The sequence below is a fragment of the Mixophyes fleayi genome, chromosome 9 (genome assembly GCF_038048845.1).
Source record: "Mixophyes fleayi isolate aMixFle1 chromosome 9, aMixFle1.hap1, whole genome shotgun sequence".
Classification (NCBI taxonomy): Eukaryota; Metazoa; Chordata; class Amphibia; order Anura; family Limnodynastidae; genus Mixophyes; species Mixophyes fleayi.
In genome coordinates, this window is record NC_134410.1 from 34,126,065 (window position 1) to 34,144,095 (window position 18,031).

Sequence of the window (18,031 nt, forward strand, 5' to 3'; positions counted from 1 at the left end):
AAATGTTCGGGCACACTATGCTTGTCAAAGCCATTTTTTAGATTTCTTTGGTGTTCACTGATGCGTGTGTGGAGTTTCCTAATAGTTCGGCCAACATACTGCAGGGATTGGAGGAGTGAGGGCTTTGTAAGTGAGGGTGAGGAGTTTGAACTGAGAAACGGGAGCCAGTGTAGAGATTGGCAGAGTGCGGAGGCAGAAGCAAAGTGATAAAGTCAGTTTCGCTGCAGTGTGGAGGACGGACTGAAGTGGGGAGAGACAAGTGAGAGGAGAAGGTTGCAGCAGTAAGGCAGGAGATAACGAAAAAGTGGATGATAGTTTTGGTAGTGGTCTGAGTCAGGGTGGCAAGTACATGGCTTTGTAGGCTTTTATTTTTAATAAAATGTATGCCTAAGTATACAATTAGTTTCATCCATCTTACAGTATACAGTGAATATACACATATGGTGGTAGATGTAATACAGCACTGCTTTCCAATCTATACTATGGCATTACATACTTTGATTCTGAGCTAACGAGAATACCCCTTTGATTGGTTAATACGGGTGAGGTTATCCCTCACTATAAATATACACACTCCATTGCACATCTCATCATTGTGCCCCTTATTAAGAGGATAATCATTTGCATAACAGATTAAAGGAAACTACGGTCACTGACTCCCATTGAAATATGGCCTTTATCTAAACATTTAAAACTACTGAACAGTTTTAAAAATGCCACGTCAGAAGATGTATTAGGCCATCTCCGGTAACTACAATACAAACTCAAACATTGATGGTAAATACCTGAAAGGCTTTCATAAAATCTTCCACTCTATGGCCAACAATACCTTAGACACACAGATTGTCCACACCATCCTGAACACAAGTTCAATGACTAGTGATATACTACTTAGAATTCAAGCACAACAACAAGACCATAGGGCACATTTATCATTGGGTGAAAGCCCCATGGTAAAAAAACAAAAAACAAAAAAAAACCCACACACACACACACACACACAGAGTATGACTCAGTGGGACTGCAATACAAAACGGGGCAATGAGCATAGTACAGTAAGGGTGCAAATGCAGACCAGCATAGACACACATATATGCATGTGACCTTTGCCAGTACTAGCTAGCCTCTTTTTTGATTGGCTGATTTTAATTTTAAACAGATGATTATAAGATTTTGTATGTGTATTTTAAAAATATTTTTTTGCTACTTTCATTCGTACGCAAGAAGGAGTATTACATCTGCTGCACTATATCAAGCCTAATGTGTTTTTCATTTTCAAATGTTTGAAAAAAACCTTTTCTTGCTCTTATGTCCTAGTTGTGTTTATGATTATGTGGGTGTATGTATGTATGTATGTATGTATGTATGCCTGACGTAAACCTGGCACATCTGCAAAGCTGGACACATCTTGATATGCCTATGACTCAGCATATGGGCATAAATGCGCAATGAGCATATGGGTGGCTTTTTTTTTTGCAGAAATTATGCCCATTTTTGTGACCAACTCACCATCAGGACCATCATGTTTAATTTACCAGTTAATTTCACTGAAAGAGTAACCACTAAATAATATTACACAAAATACACCTACAACAATGTGTATGTGAACTATACAAAAAAGCACTTAGCGCAACAATAAAAGACTGGCGTCACAAAGAGAACAACAGTTTTACTATCTGGTGATTTATGGCCATCATTCCCAAAGGAACCTATGTGGACCAGGTCAAGGCATGCCTCAAATTCCCATCTTTACATCGAACAAAAAATATGCTGGAAGAGTTACAACAAAATGCTTCCCTAGCTACTGTTGTCAACTACCCTCTCATACAGTAAATGGTAACAAAACTTGACAATGACAATCTCTTCCTCATATTGGTACCATTATATATGATCTCAGTGACCTCATAAATGCCATTTATTATGACATAGACAATGTCTTATCTAAACCCAACACAGTTATGTGAAAGATCCATTTGCCAGTGAAAGCTCCAATAAAATTTACAAACTTCTTATCCAAGACTTACACCGGAAAGAAACAATATATTCAATGGATACAACATGTGACGATGTTCAGTTGGTATTCTATAATGTATAATGCCTTAACTCTCTACAATCCCCTGGTATGCCACCACATATTGTGAACATAAAAGTTACTTACTGTATAGTGGCTGCATTTACATGTACTGACTTCTAACAATCATGAAATTAAACAAAAGCAGAATTAGATTTAGTTGTTCTAGTGATATCCAGACAGTACTAATGCTATATGTATCCCTCCCTCACCTGGGGGCATTTATGAGGGAGATGTCAGTTTCATTAACTAAATATATTTGAGAAGGTATTCTAGAACTTCCTGTTCCGTCCTCATAACTCACATCAAAGTCAGATGCACATTATAATGATTTCCCTGCTCATTTTCTATTTAAAATTACATGTTTGAAAGCTATGTATTAAACACCCTGTCCCCAGCCGGTATTTGATTGTGAATTGTGGATCTTTTACACAACTGCGGGACATGTTAGCTGTGCGCTTTACGAAGGATGGGTCAAGTTTTTAAAATAAAAAGGGACTAATAAGAAAAATCATGATTTATTCCACAGTTAATCAAAGAACCCAATGTACTTTATTATTATTAAAACAGCTTCCATCACCCCAATTATCAAAATACATGTCCTGGACCCCACAACTTCTCAGGATATGGAAACCCCACAGTACTAGTGCAGGAAGGGAGGATGTTTGAAAAGAAAAAGAAATAACAATTGTACTCCTAGTCAGGAGCTTGAATGATGCACTTTCCAGTGTAATGAGAGCATGAATTTAATAGGAGAAAGCCCCACCTTCAAGTCACGAGAGTGAACCAGCTCCGATAATGTTGCAGTATTTTCAGAGCTTAAATGCTTTCATGTGACAATGGAGAAGCATTCTCCTCTTCTTAAGCTTGTGACCACGGCAGAGATTTTATCTTTTATGCACGTTGTCACCACCCAAACATTGTACAACCCTACTACTTCCATGACTCTCCACACCATATACTAAGACTTTACATTACAACCCCTTTCAAATCAGATCCAAGTTATTGTCCTTAAATCTAACGGTCCACTTAAGATCTGATCATTTATAACTGACCCATTTAGCATTTGCCAGGAACAATTGAAATTCAATAATACACACACTTATCTATTATTGTCAGTGGCCAGAAATTCAACAATTTCAGTCCAATTTGGGCTAAGACGGAGCATTTATTTACATAGCGCCAATCAAATTACGCAGCACCGTATGAGGATATTATATAGCGCCAATCATATTACACAGCACCATACAGAGGATATTTAGTTATTCACATCAGTTACTGCCCCAATTGAGCTTACAATCTAAAATGATCTACCATACAGAAACTAGGATCTACATACACAGAAAGGGCACCGGTTAGAATCGAACTCATGACCCCAGAGCTGTGAGCAGCAAATGATAACCACTGTACCACCATGCAGCTTTATAGGAGCCCTCACATGCAACATTTTATTTCTGAGGCAGTTTTATTCACTGAGCTCTTATAAAAGTCACCACACATGTGCCAAATAAATTATCTAATGCCATATAATCCAAAAGATCATTTAGAGATGTTAGTGGACCTTTACTTGAAAACATTATCGATGACCTCGTGAGTAGGTTGAAATTTGATCATTAGGCATTAGTACTGCACATGGTCAAAAGCTCAAATAAAGCATACTTGGGGGGTATTCAATTAGGATTCGTGGCTGTGATTACGCGCAGCAAAAGTGTCATTACGGTACCGGAACATCGCAGATTTCTGTGCGCACCGCACAATGTTGCGGTACCGGGACCCCGTGCAGCCGCACCTAATCGCGGCCACAAATGCTAATTGAATATTCCCCTTAGAATGTTACTAAATTAATAAGAATATTGAAAGATTGACCGATTAAACCAATGCAGGCCAATTCAATAACACAAAATGCAGCTACATACGCCATTCTTAGTCAAATCTCCAGCAATGATGATGATTAATATCAAGATGACTACTGCTAACAATCTTGTAGACGTGTCTCGCCTGGGCATCCAGACCTGACAGAGCTACATTGGCACTGACCACTAAATTTTGCATTTTAACTGTAGAAAACACACATTTTATTAAGTGCACATTCCCTTCAGCAGTTTACAAAAAGTTGCTATGGAAATGTCAAATCCTTAGTTAAATGTGGGCAGGGCAGTATTTACATTTCATCTCGCCCTAGGTGAATTATCAGCACAGCCCAAGCCACATCCTTTTCCTTCATTACCTGGCTGCCCCAAAGCCCTTATGTTTATTGTAGTAAAACAAGCATTTCCAGCACCGCTATGCAACAAATACCAATGTGACCTGTTCCTGTGTAAACATTTATGTCAGTCACAATGCCATGACTTACATATCCAACATCTGTTTATTGAGAAGACTAAATCATTCTAATACAAAACATATCTTCAAGATCTCGTAGCAAACCTTAAAAGCAGAATTCCCATCAAGTAAAAGATTTTACCAAGATGCCCCTATTCATGCGATCCTCTTACAGCCCAATCAAAAAAATAAGAAGGGAGGGGGGAGGGGGAGCAGGTGGACCAATCACAAGCCATAATCAATCTCAAGTTCGTGAATTCAAATATTTTGCAATTTCTGTAATACAACAAACAGCTGCATTGTTGCAGCCCTCAGGGCCCCAGCTAGGGGGGAGGGGTAGCTCGGAAAAAATTCACATAGGCATTTGTAAAAGTCTCTAGTATTTTTGAGACACCACAGGGATGTCCAAGTTTTGGTAAATCAACTGCATCTGAGCTGCAACCGGACTAAATAAGCAACCTAGCTGTATTCCTGACCGCAAGTGTTGGAAAGCTAAATGTATTAAAGCTTAAACCTTAAAGCACAAAGATCATCATCATCACCATTTATTTATATAGCGCCACAGATTCCGCAGCGCTGTACTGAGAACTCATTCACATCAGTCCCTGCCCCATTGGAGCTTAGTTTAAATTCCCTAACATACAAACACAGAGAGAGAGAGAGACTAGGGTCAATTTTGATAGCATCCAATTTACCTACTAGATTAATTGAGAATAAATTAACCTACCAGTATGTTTTTGGAGTGTGGGAGGAAACCGGAGCACCCGGAGAAAACCCACGCAAACACGGGGAGAACATACAAACTCCACACAGATAAGGCCATGGTCGGGAATTGAACTCATGACCCCAGTGCTGTGAGGCAGAAGTGCTAACCACTTAGCCACCATGCTGCCCAAAGATAATAACTAACAAAGTTAAATTGGTTAAATTAGCCCTAAAAAAGCTAACACGGACATGCTGTTAGAGCTAAAATCATATATGTAGTGCATCACACACTGAAAAATGAAGTTGGCAATGTATTATCACAGAAATAGCAAGTCTCCAACAAAAAACATATACCCAATATTCATAAATTGCCTATTTATATGCATCCATGCAGCCAATAAGCCACATGGAGAGATTCCTCCATGTAGCCTTACATTCCATTACAAAGTCAAGATATCTTTATTGAGTTTCACATGCTCCCACAAAGTCAATATACCTCCATGTAACCTCATATAACTCCATTTAGCCTATTTGGTGACATGTGGTCTCATATGCCACCACATAATCTATATACCTCCACGTAGATTCATAAGCCACAACAAAGCCAAGATACCTCCATTTAGCCTTACATGCCACCTCATAGCCAATATGCCTCCATGTAGCCTCACACGCCATCACATAGCCAGTGTACCTCACATGCCACCACATAGCCAACATAACTCCATGTAACCTCACGTCACCATATAGGCAATATACCTCCATTTAGCTCAGATGCCACCGCATAGCCAATATATAGTAGCATAGTTTGTGAGGTTGAAAGAAAAAAAAACAAAAAACAAAAAAAAACAAAAACACGACACCAGTCCATCAAGTTTAACCTATTTTGCATCTCCTGCGATCCTGCACTTATATTTGAAATTGATCCAGAGTAAGCAACCGCCAATCTGTTTCAATTGTGAAAATCCCCCCAGACCCAATATTGCAGTCCTATTTTTACCCTATATCCACTACTATCCTTCATTTTAATTAACGGTCGTATCCCTGGATACACTTTTCCGCTAAAAATTTGTCTAACCCTTTTTTTTTTTTTTTTCTTAAAGTTTTATTTTACAAGGTCAATACAACAATAAGAAACGATTGACAAAAGGAGTACAGTTAAAAGAAATAAACAAAAAAGTGATCAAATCAATGATAAGCATAAAACGTGCAAAACACTTAGTCAAACGAACCAATAAAAGTAGTAGTAAGGAGTGACCCAAAGTTTTTAATGAGAAGGGAGAGAGAGAGAAAGAGGGAGTATAGAAAAAGAAAGGAGCGAGAGAAAAGGAAGATAGATAAGAGGTGACTAGATCCACTGTAAGAGAAGAGAAGTCCAAGAAAAAAGTGAGGTATTAGAAGTGGGTTATATAAAGGGTGGGCACGCCTGAAAGAAGGCAAGCCATGGATCCCAAACCTTGGTGAAAGCTCTCGAAGTGTTTTGAATAATGCTGGTCATATACTCCATCCGTTGAGTCTGCCAGACTCTATTAATTATGGACTGCATGGAGACAGGGGATTGCATACGCCAGTCTGCCGCTATTTGGCAAGTAGCTGCCGAGACAATGTGCCTAATCAGTTTGTTCTGATGTCGGGTTGCCGAGGGAACCCCCAGAGGGAGTAGAAAAAAAATTGGGTTCCAGGGGAATGTCCACCTGAAGAATTGCACTAATCAGGCCTCTAATCTCAACCCAGAAGCCTGATAATTTTGGGCACGACCACCATATGTGGAGGAATGTGCCTTCTTGGAGGCACCCTCGCCAACACCAATCAGAATCATGGAGAATTTTGCAAGACTCATGGGCTGTGCTGATAATTCACCTAGGGTAAGATGAAATGTAAATACTGCCCTGCCCACATTTTGCAAGGCACATAGTACCATCTGTATAACACTTTATAGACGTTCTCCTATCTAACCCTTTTTTTAAAACATATCTATTGAATCTGCCATCCCTGGCAATGAATTCCATATCTTGACTGCCCTTACTGTAAAGAACCCCTTCCTTTGATGGTTGTGAAATTTCCTCTCCTCTAACCTTAGGGGGTGACCGCGTGTCCTGTGTATAGTCCTTGGGTTAAAAGTTCCCATGAATGTTCTCTGTATTAACCCTTAATGTATTTGTATATAGCAATCATATCTCCTCTTAGACGCCTCTTTTCTAAAGTAAACATGCCTAAACTGGCTAACCTTTCCTCATAACTCAAAGACTCCATACCCTTTATCAATTTTGTCGCCCTTCTATGAACCCTTTCTAGTTCCAAATGATCTTTTTTATAGAGTGGTGCCCAGAACTGTACTGCATATTCAAGATGAGGTCTTACCAACGATTTATACAGTGGCAAAATTGAACCGTCTTCCCTTGCATCTATACCCCTTTTTACGCATGCCAATACTTTGTTTGCCCTTGCAGCTGCTGCTCGACATTGAGTACTATTGCTAAGTCTACTGTCTACAAGCACTCCCAAAATCCTTTTCCATTATAGATTCTCCTAAACTAATTCCATTTAATTTATAGATTGTGTTCTTGTTTTTGATCCCTGAATGCATAACCTTACATTTATCTAAGTTAAACCTCATATTCCATTTGGCCGCCCAATCCTCCAGTTTATTTAAGTCCCTCTGTAGAGAAGCTACATCTTGCTCTGATTTTATTACATTACAGAGTTTAGTGTCATCTGCAAAAATAGAAACTTTACTCTCTAAACCATCACCAAGGTCATTAATATATTAAAAAGGAGTGGCCCCAGCACGGTACCTTGAGGTACTCCACTTAAAACTTTTGACCAATTAGAAAATGTTCCATTTATCACAACTCTTTGTTCCCTATTCTCTAACCAGTTTTCAATCCAAGTACAAATTTTGCTTCCTAGACCCAGTTTCCTTATTTTGTAAAACAACCTCTTGTGTGGCACTGTATCAAAGGCCTTTGCAAAATCTAATTAGACCACATCTACTGTGCTGCCCTGGTCTAAGTTCCCACTAACTTCCTCGTGGAAACGAATTAGATTAGTTTGACATGACCTATCCCTCACAAATCCATGTTGATTCCCACTAATAATCTTATTGCGCACCAAGTAATCCTGAATACTATCCCTTAATACACCTTTCAGTAGTTTCCCCACTATTGATGTCTGGTTTACAGGTCTAAAATTCCCTGGTTGTGATCTTGTCCCCTTTTTAAACAAAGGCACCACATCTGCTATTCGCCAATCCCTTGGTACTGAGCTTGAGGAGATTGAATCTCAGAAATAGCTAGACCACTATTCTTAATTTTCAGAGTTTAGCTCAATAAGGACCCTTGGTTGTATTGCATCTGGACCTGGAGCTTTATTTATCTAAATATTCTTCAGTCGCCTTTGGACTTCTACTTCTGACAACCAAATATTAAGTTATAGTATGGTTTAATTTCCTTTTTTATGTATTATTCCTACCATTTGTTCCTCTCTAGTAAATACTGAAGAAAAAAAGGGTTTAATACTTCTGCTTTTTCCTTAGTATCATTTATCAATTCACCCACCTCACTTCTTAGGGGTCCTATATTATCTTTTTTTAATCCTTTTGCCATTTATATACTTAAAAAACTTTGGGGGTGTTGTCTTACTTTCTTTTGCAACTTGCTTTTCATTTTCTAATTTAGCCAATCTAATTTCCTTTTTGACTGTTTTATTACATTCCTTGCACCTACGGAAGGACTCCTCTGGCCCTTCAGACTTAAACAATTTAAATGCATGCTAATTCCTTTGCATTTCTTCCCTTACCTTTTTATTTAGCCACATTTGTTTAGACTTCATTATTTTACATTTATTTCCCATAGGAATGAACTTACACATGTATGTTTCCAACAACATTTTAAAGTTGGCCCACTTTTCTTCTGTATTTTTTCCTTTAAAAACTTTGTCCCAGTCAATGCACTTTATAGACTCCTTTAGCATATTAAAATTTGCCTTTCTAAAGTTTAAAGTCCTAGTTGATCCCTTATACCGTTGCTTCTGGAAACAAATTTCAAATTAGACCATATTATGATCACTGTTTCCCAAGTGTTCCCTTTCTTGAAAACTTGATATTACGTCTACATTATTTGTTAATACTAGATCCAGTATAGTCCGGTTCCTAGTTGGTTCCTCTACTAATTGGAACATGTAATGGTCTTTTGGCGTGCTAAGAAACCTATTTCCCCTAGCTGTACCACAAGTTTAACTACTCCAAATCAATGTCCTGATAATTAAAATCCCCCATACTTAAAATCTGACCTAGTTGTGTAGCCTTTTCAATTTGCCATAGAAGTTGGGCGTCCTCAATCATACTAATATCTGGCGGTTTATAGCATATCCCAATCAGCAACTTCTCTGAACTTTTTCCTCCGTTGGATATTTCCACCCACAATGCCTCTATATGATCAGCAATATTCTCATATATAACTTCCTGAATACTTGGTTTTAATTGTGGCTTAATATAAAGACATACTACTCCTCCCCTTTTATTTACACCTATCCATCCTGAAGAGAGAATAGCCTTCCAAGTAGACTGCCCAGTCATGTGCATCATCCCACGAGGTAGAATATCATACTGCTCATTTATTTCTAATAGTTCTAACTCCCCCATTTTACCTGTCGGGCTTCTTGAATTTGCAAGCATACACTTAAGTCTATTGCCTCCCTTAGCTATTTCTTTTTGCTTTTAAATGGCCTCTCCTTATCGGCTATGGTTCCCTTTCCCCCCCTCTCCACCCCCTTGACTCTTGTTAAATTCCTCCTTACAACTTTCAATGTCTATCCCATAAATACTTGCTTGCCCACCTCCTCCAACATTCTAACCATCCTCTCCCCTAGCACAGCAGCCCCCCTCCTCATTCAGGTGCAATCCATCTCGACAATAAAGATGGCAACTGACTGAGAAATCAGCCCAGTGCTCCAAGAATCCAAAACCCCACATGTAGTATTTCCGAAAATACTACCTTGGATGTCCTTGCCTTAAGTTTGCGACCTATGTCCCTGAAATCATTCTTAGGACACCCCTTCTTCCTCTAACTCGGTCATTGGTGCCAACATGCACCAAAACCGCTGGGTTATTCCCAGCCCCTCCCAACAACCTGTGCACCCGATCCGCAATATGCCAAGCCCGAGCACCTGGAAGACAACACACTATCTCATCTCTGCCAATTCCCATAGTATACCATACACCATTGCACAGTTAAAAGCAAAGAGCAGGAAAATGTGGAGCTGTAAAAGGCAATACGAAGGCAGAAGAATCTGCCTTCCATGAAAACACAATACAATAACTGATGAGGTGGGCATCTATTGAAATGTAACCAGTGTAGACTAAGTGAATATTCACAAGAATTCACCTACTAGTTCACTATGAACTATTGCCTCAAAAAAATTAGACAAGAATTGTTTAATTGGCGTTTCTGGTCACTAATTATATTTATGATCCAAATGAAAAGCTGCTTCATGTGCAGTACAGTGGCCGTCTCGTCTCCACTGTATCCAGATGGAGAGTGCATTTTGAAGCTGTAATTTTGAAAGTGGTTTTCCTGACTCTCATATTGTAGTCAAAACTAAAAAATGGATGTCCAACCATTGAGCTTATTACAAAAAAACTTTTATAAGAAAGTGCTAACCATTTTTATTGGTACATACTCTTCTAATACAGAAAAAACAACTAAAATCATCTAAAAGACAAGGGGGCTGGGACTCAAATTGGAAATAAGGAGACCCAAAGTTCTATTAGGAGGTCATGTTCTACAGTGCATAAATACTATATGCATGTATTTATTCCTGCTGGTAAAAATACATGCTCTTTAATGTCTGGGTCCTCAAGTCCTCACCAAGAGCTAAAATGTGCTAAATCTAATCTCATGTGACAAATAACACGTAGCCTAATACTCTCTGCGATTCTTTTGCCTATTCCAACTTCCCCAAAAATGTTTTAGCTTACTTCTTTGTAAGTCATCTACTTTACAAAGAGGTGTAAGACAAATTGTATAGTGGCTGAGTCTGGAATCTATTACTACAACGGGGAGAAAGCTAATATCTTTCTTTCTCTCTCTTTCAACTGGATATCTTCTTAACACACAAGGAAAAAAAAAATGTCCAAATGTGATCAGTACAACTTCAAGCTAATAAAATCAAGCAAAGTTTGTGGAACTTAACATTCTGTTCTTTGAGGAATCCAGAACTTGAATGTATAACCAGTCTTCAGTGCCAAGTCATCCTGTTGGGAGAAAACTATCATGCTTGGCAGTATATGGCACAGCATTTTTGGTTAGGAAAAAAAAAAAAAAAAATTGTCACCAATTGCCAGATCTATCATGTTCCCAACATTTTGGTATATAAATATTATAGCTGGAGAAATAAAAGACCAGAAGTAGTGGGAAGTATTATTTATGGGTCTTCGATGAATATAGAGGAACTTCTAGGAAGGATTAGAAGTGCTCAGATACAGCCATATTTGCACTGCCAGATTCCATACTCTGTTGTCATAGTTCCAACTCTGCATTCTTTCTGTGCATACCTTACATTTTTTCATACATTGCAACTGTCTGCATTGTAATGCTTCACAACGCAGCACAGGAATTTATTCAACAATGCTAAATAAGTAAAAAAGAAAATGAGACTACTTAACGTTTAGGGTGGAGATATTGAAGGCTGAAAGAGAACTTTCAATTATCACAACCACTTGTCTAAGTGATGAAATTAACTGCATCCTTTTCAAGTAGAACAATCATGGTTTTCAGTGTGTGGTCACACTCTGGTGCTAAAACTATTCTAAGTCACATTAGGACATCTATAAGCAAGGATCAACATAGTAATCATGCAAAACAGGCACAATCCACACTTGGTTTTATTCTTGTATGAACTTTTCTGAAAATAGAATAATATATAATGACCACATATACCTTGGGGTGATTTTTTTTTTTTTAAATAAATAAAATCATATATATTTTAATTTATTTTTTTTATTTTATTTTTTAATAAAAATATCACCACAAAATCTATATATGGGTCATTCCACATCAAATCCCCCCGTCCCCGAAAAAAATGAAATGTCCACCACCCATCTCAGATTTGTAACAATTTTTTTTTAGTTGAGAGGATGTCCAAATAACTATTTCTGCTTAATATCGACTGTCTGACCATTAGTTTCCGACATATTGATTTTTCAGTGTATTAAACTATTTACTACTCGCGGCTTATTTATTCCTGTTTATTTGAAGTATCACAAGTGTTTATTACAGAATGCCCATAAAATTTGGACCTCTAAGGAAACTTTTCCTCTTGAATCCAGAAATACAAACCAAATTACAGCATTTGCCTTGTGCTTTGAGTTACAGAAAAAATGCAAGCTATAGGAACATAATTAAAAACGCTAGGCTAAATCAACATTAGTTATCCCAATTTTTTTTAGGTCCGTTACAAAAGGCAAACATTACTACCCCTAAAAAAAAAATAATATTCAGAGTGGAGTGAAAAAATAGTGAAGTTGACGGTCGATTATTGTTGTACCATATACATACTTTACACAAGAAACCATGCTAGGTTAAAAAACATACCCAAAAAGTGAACAAAAAATGTGGCAATGGGATAACCCTCCCATACAGAAAAGGAAACGTAGCAGAAACTGATGGGAAGGGGATTCCCTTTCAAAACTGAAACTTTCCAGAAGAAAAGAGAGGAACAGAAAGATAGTCAAGTCAATCATGGCAGCTGCTCCTCCAAAGTGCACATTTGGTAGTCTCTTAAATATTGATTGCCCTATTACGATCTACTCAAAAACCACTGGATTACATAGCTGGGACCACTTTACAGATAAAGAAAAATAACTTCTGATTCTGAGAACTGAAGTTTCAAAAGCAACCAGTGCTTCTGAATCCTCAGTCTGTTACCATCATGAAAAGGTACAGCTAATAAACTATGAAGTATTTCAGAAAACATGCTGCAATACTTTGTCGCACAAAAATGGAGCCAGAAAAAAAGCTTAAGAGCTGTGTTACTGAAGTGGGCCAAAGAATATGGCAAGTGTCAACTTCATGCTTTTAATAAGCCAGGACAGAAACTTTGCACAAAATGCAGAATTAACTGTCACACTGTAAAGAACAAACAGACATATATAGGACGGTTGGTCTTGTAAGAAGCGGTTACAACGTGTATGTGGTGTATGCAAGAATTGACCGACCGATAGGCTGAGTTATCGACAATGATTGTACCTAAGAATGAAGGTTCTACTTTTTCAGGTATCAGAATGTAAAATCCTAACAAATATAGCCAAGCCTGGAACAGGCAGCTCTTTGCAATTACTGTTAGAGATATAACCTTACCTCTGCAAAAGGGAAATAGGAGGGGGAAGGTTAATCAGATTTGACCCATGCATATCAGGTTCATTACAGCTAAGACAAGAGATGTGACATTTGTTACTGCACCAGCTGGCTAGAATCAGCTGTTTAAACCTTGATCTAGACCTGACCTCTCCAAGTCTCTGCCTTAAGGGCACCACATTATATAGATACTTGACACTGTCTAGACCAGAATCTGTCAATACCACTACTTTGACATGGACTTCCTGTTACAGACTGACTAAAATCAACTTTTATCCCAGTGGTCAGAAAGTAAGGTATAGGTGAAATAAATCTCTAATAGATATTGGTCACTTTATGTTTCTATAGGTGTTCAGTAAAATGTATAGTAAAAGAATACTCTGCACGGAACGAATATATATATATATATATATATATATATATATATATATATATATATATATATATATATATATATATATATATATATATACATATATACACACACACACACATACACACACACACACACACACACACACAATTGAAATGAGTACAGTGTATACAAGCAGCCATTATTGTCTCCAACAGGGGTAAAACTTAATACCTCAAAACCGCGAATGTAACCGGCAACCAAATCGGAAAAGATTCAAAACAACCAGTCAGGTCCCCTTTATTGCTACATTCAGTATATTAATTAGTATCTGGCCAGTAAAGTTCCACCATAATAAGAACCCACCGCTGCCTATTCTATTGCACCAATAACCAACTTCCTGTACACGGTTTTATACTTGCTGACTTGTAACTAATCCCATTCAACACTTAATTAACATCTTTCACCACATATCTACATATAAGGACTCTACGTTTTAATTTTACTCCTGTGATTTAGGTTTTAAACAAGATTTCAGGACATAGACTAACATCTTGCCCTTCACGATCCTAACATTCAATGCTCTTCGTGTATCAAATCCAGCCAAGTTTCTGTTATTTCTACTATAACTCTCCTCTAACATTAATAATTCAAGTTAAGCTAACTTATTTGGAAGACTTCTAGCATTTTACAATTTATTTTAAGTACAGCCATCTTCAATTTTAAGCACTTGTTCTAGCCCCACCACCCTCAATCCCTTATCAGAGTCCTCTTAATTCCCCCAACCCGCCCACTTCTCCAAGAACCCAAAGTCCTCCTACATACACCAAAATTGTAGTAACTTATTAATATCACATAAACTCCCACTGTTTTAGGTATAGCAAGGTTAGAATTTCAGAAATGATACCTTAGATGTCCTTGATTTAATCTGATAGCCTAAATCCCAGAAATACGTTTTAAAGGACTCTCCATTTAACTCTACCTTTTCATTGATACCAATGTGTACCAAGATCATTGGGTCATCCCAACAATGTATCAACTCAATCAACAATATGCCAAACCTGAACACCCAACAGACTGTTCAGTATTCCCTGTACAGGCCATAGATACCCCTATCTGGCCTCCTCATAATTAAACCCCTTACCCCCAATACCTGTCTACCCTCCACTACATACCTGGTCACAACCTTACAACGGTAGTCACTTCCTTGGTTGCTAGTGGTAGTATCCTCCTGCAGGAATTTTATTCCTGAATGGACATCACCAATATCAGCCATCCGAGCACTGTTATTGGGAGGTGTTGGCATTCTTAATGGGACCCAGTTATAGACTGTACCTCAGGTTCTACTCTCCCACAAGATCCACCTGCTCAGCCCTCCAAATCAATCACTTCTCATTCCATCATAGCATATTAGTGCAGTAGGAACATGACACATAGTATAACAGTAGTCATCTTCCTATTGCATTTTTCACCAAGCTCGATAATAATTATCCATTCAATTTCAAGAGGATCATTATAAGGGATCATGATCATTTTCAGCCCACACACTACGATTTTTTGTCAATTGTCCGAAACTGGTTATAACATCAAAAGCTCAAGGTCAACTTGTGTAGACACACATTTATATATACATACACACACACACATACACACACTACATATAATGTAAATCATTCCATTATAACTAATAATGATTGCTTGTTTTTCTTTTAAAAGATACATTTATTTACTTATTGGTCTAATACTGCCAGTAAACTGTATCACACTCACTGTAAATATTTACCAGTTAAAGGTTCTCTCTGACAGCAGCTCTTAAGAACTGCCAGTATCCTCCTCAGCTCACTTCCTGAAAACCTCCACAATAGTCCGCTCACATGCTCTTAACTCACACATTTAAAACAGCTGACAAAATTGTTGATACAAAAGTTACATTTATTTTTACAAAAACATGTTTGCAAAATGAACCTCCTGCTGCAAAGTGGAAGAAGAAGCATGAATTCATAAGATAACTTATTTACATGTAACCAGTGAGACTACTTGTAAACTGCTGGCTGCATTCTCATGAACAATAGTCCAGCCCACAATATGGCTTCCTCCATTAGGCAGCAAAAGAAGCATTTGTTAAGCAGGGGATAGGTGAATTTTAATTGGGAAGTGTGCATCAAATTGTTTGTCTGCACCAAACCAACATTCTCCCTATTACTACAAGCACCTGCTAAGTGGCAAAATGTTATACTTTTATGAAAAAAGATAATTTTTCACTTCACTTATACACATTACGCAAAGAACACATTCCACTGGCTGACCTATCAGCTGAGAGCGACTCAGGAGATAGAACGTCAGTTTTACAAAGCAGCAAGCTGCAATACTTTTCATGCTACTTTATGTATGTACTGCCTGAGAAAGTGTGTGCCTGTATTTCTCATTGTGGTCATAGAACCTTGAATATTACTTACCAGGGCTATATAATTATGTCAAACAGCCTCTTCTATAACTACAAATGTAACTATTTCACTTGTTATGTAGCTTAAAAAATGTCTAACTATGTCTCAATTGTACTATACAACCATTATGTTGCTTTCATGTTTAGAGAGATTAACAACTCTAGGACACTGATCAATTAAAAACAAAAATTAAGCAAAAAAAAAAACCACAGACAAACCAAACAAAAAACTAAAATCAAAACTCCTATCCTATTTTGTTCTCTCTGATCGTTAGGTACTGCATAAGAGCTGTGGGTTCATTTTAATTAAAATGTATAATATTCTACCTAATAGATTACATAATATTATTGTCACTGAGGACTATCCATAAAATTATCCTTGATAGCTTGTCATCTACTCAGCACTTTTTAAGTCAATTCCTGATGTTGTTTGTGACAGTTCATTAAATTAAGAATGCTTCGGCACAAAAGCCAGTTTTCTCCTGTTAATAACGCTAAAGAAGTTGTTCATTAAGAGAAAATTACAAAAATGTTCAATTCAAGAAGGGTGGAGAATCAAACGTGTAAGTAGACAAGTATTTTCACATGACTTTTCAATTTTTTCCAACACATGGCCCAATGGGAGCACAAAAGCAAAACAAACAAGCACATTATCACCAGGGAGCCGAACATGTGCAAATCCTGACCCAGAAGTGCAAAATGAGCCTCATCCAGTTGTAAAAACACCCCAGCGATTTCTATGCATTATTTATATCTCAGCACAGTGCCCTGTGTTGTCACTTCTTCCAACACGTTCATCCACTATCATGAATTTTTTCATTCATTCCATTTAATGACTTCCTGATTAACAAATGAAAACCATATGGCTAAAAATTAAACCAAAATTAATTCTTTATGCACTTTTCCCAAGACTGTGTGTGTTCACCTAAAATGCCAATCTTACAGATGCCAACAATGCCTTAAAGTGCACCTGAAAAGGGTCATATTTATGCTGCTGTTATAATGCGAAAAGAGGAAGTGAGAAACAGCCACCCAGCTGTGGCCTCAAAGGCAACCTTCAAATAAGCACCACACACACAGAGCAGTGTTTCCGCTCACCCTAGATCACATAGCTGCACTTCCCTCTGCACAGTCTGCTTGTGGAGGGCAGCAAAAAATAAAGTCTCCTCCAGATATTCTCGTCATTAACCCCTTCTTAGCTTGTGCTGCCTGCATAGTCAATGGTCGATTTTATTTTAAGTATGTGTATGTATATTTACAATATACCCATTTATATATTACTAGTTTTCTTCTGTAGCATTTCTCACATAGGTTTTGAGCAGGCTCACTGTGCACGTGTTCTACTAATACTGTACAACTGTGCTTATTTATATAGACCTAATGTACACAAGTTGTGCATCAATTTCACTTATGTGCATGGTGTACAAATCTATATGGTTAAATATTAACTCATACGTAAGTGTGTATGCATCTGTGTGCTTATAGAGAGAGTGCACTCCTCTATTCCAATAAAGTAATCAATACTTGTATCTCTGGATCATTTTCAGGATGTAAAATATTCTTAAATACATCTGGTATAGGCAAGATTAGTAGTATTTCTTATTGGATTACAAAAAAAATTATATTCCGTCACTCTCACAATAACAGAGTAAGATAATCATTTATAAATCTATCTTTATACCCTCCCTTAGGATGTAATCTCATATGAGCAGGGCCCCCTCCCCTCCTGTCTCCATACCTGTTCTTCTGCTCCGTCTTTACTGCATATGACTAGCCGGAGTTTCTGA

The 18,031-nt window shown here is 37.7% G+C and overlaps 1 protein-coding gene across 3 annotated transcripts in view; it reads right to left on the minus strand.

The window, feature by feature from the left end:
* Nucleotides 1-18,031, minus strand: part of MBNL3 (muscleblind like splicing regulator 3) — a 113,480-nt gene that overhangs the window by 75,903 nt on the left and 19,546 nt on the right. The gene's annotated exons all lie outside the window — the stretch shown is intronic.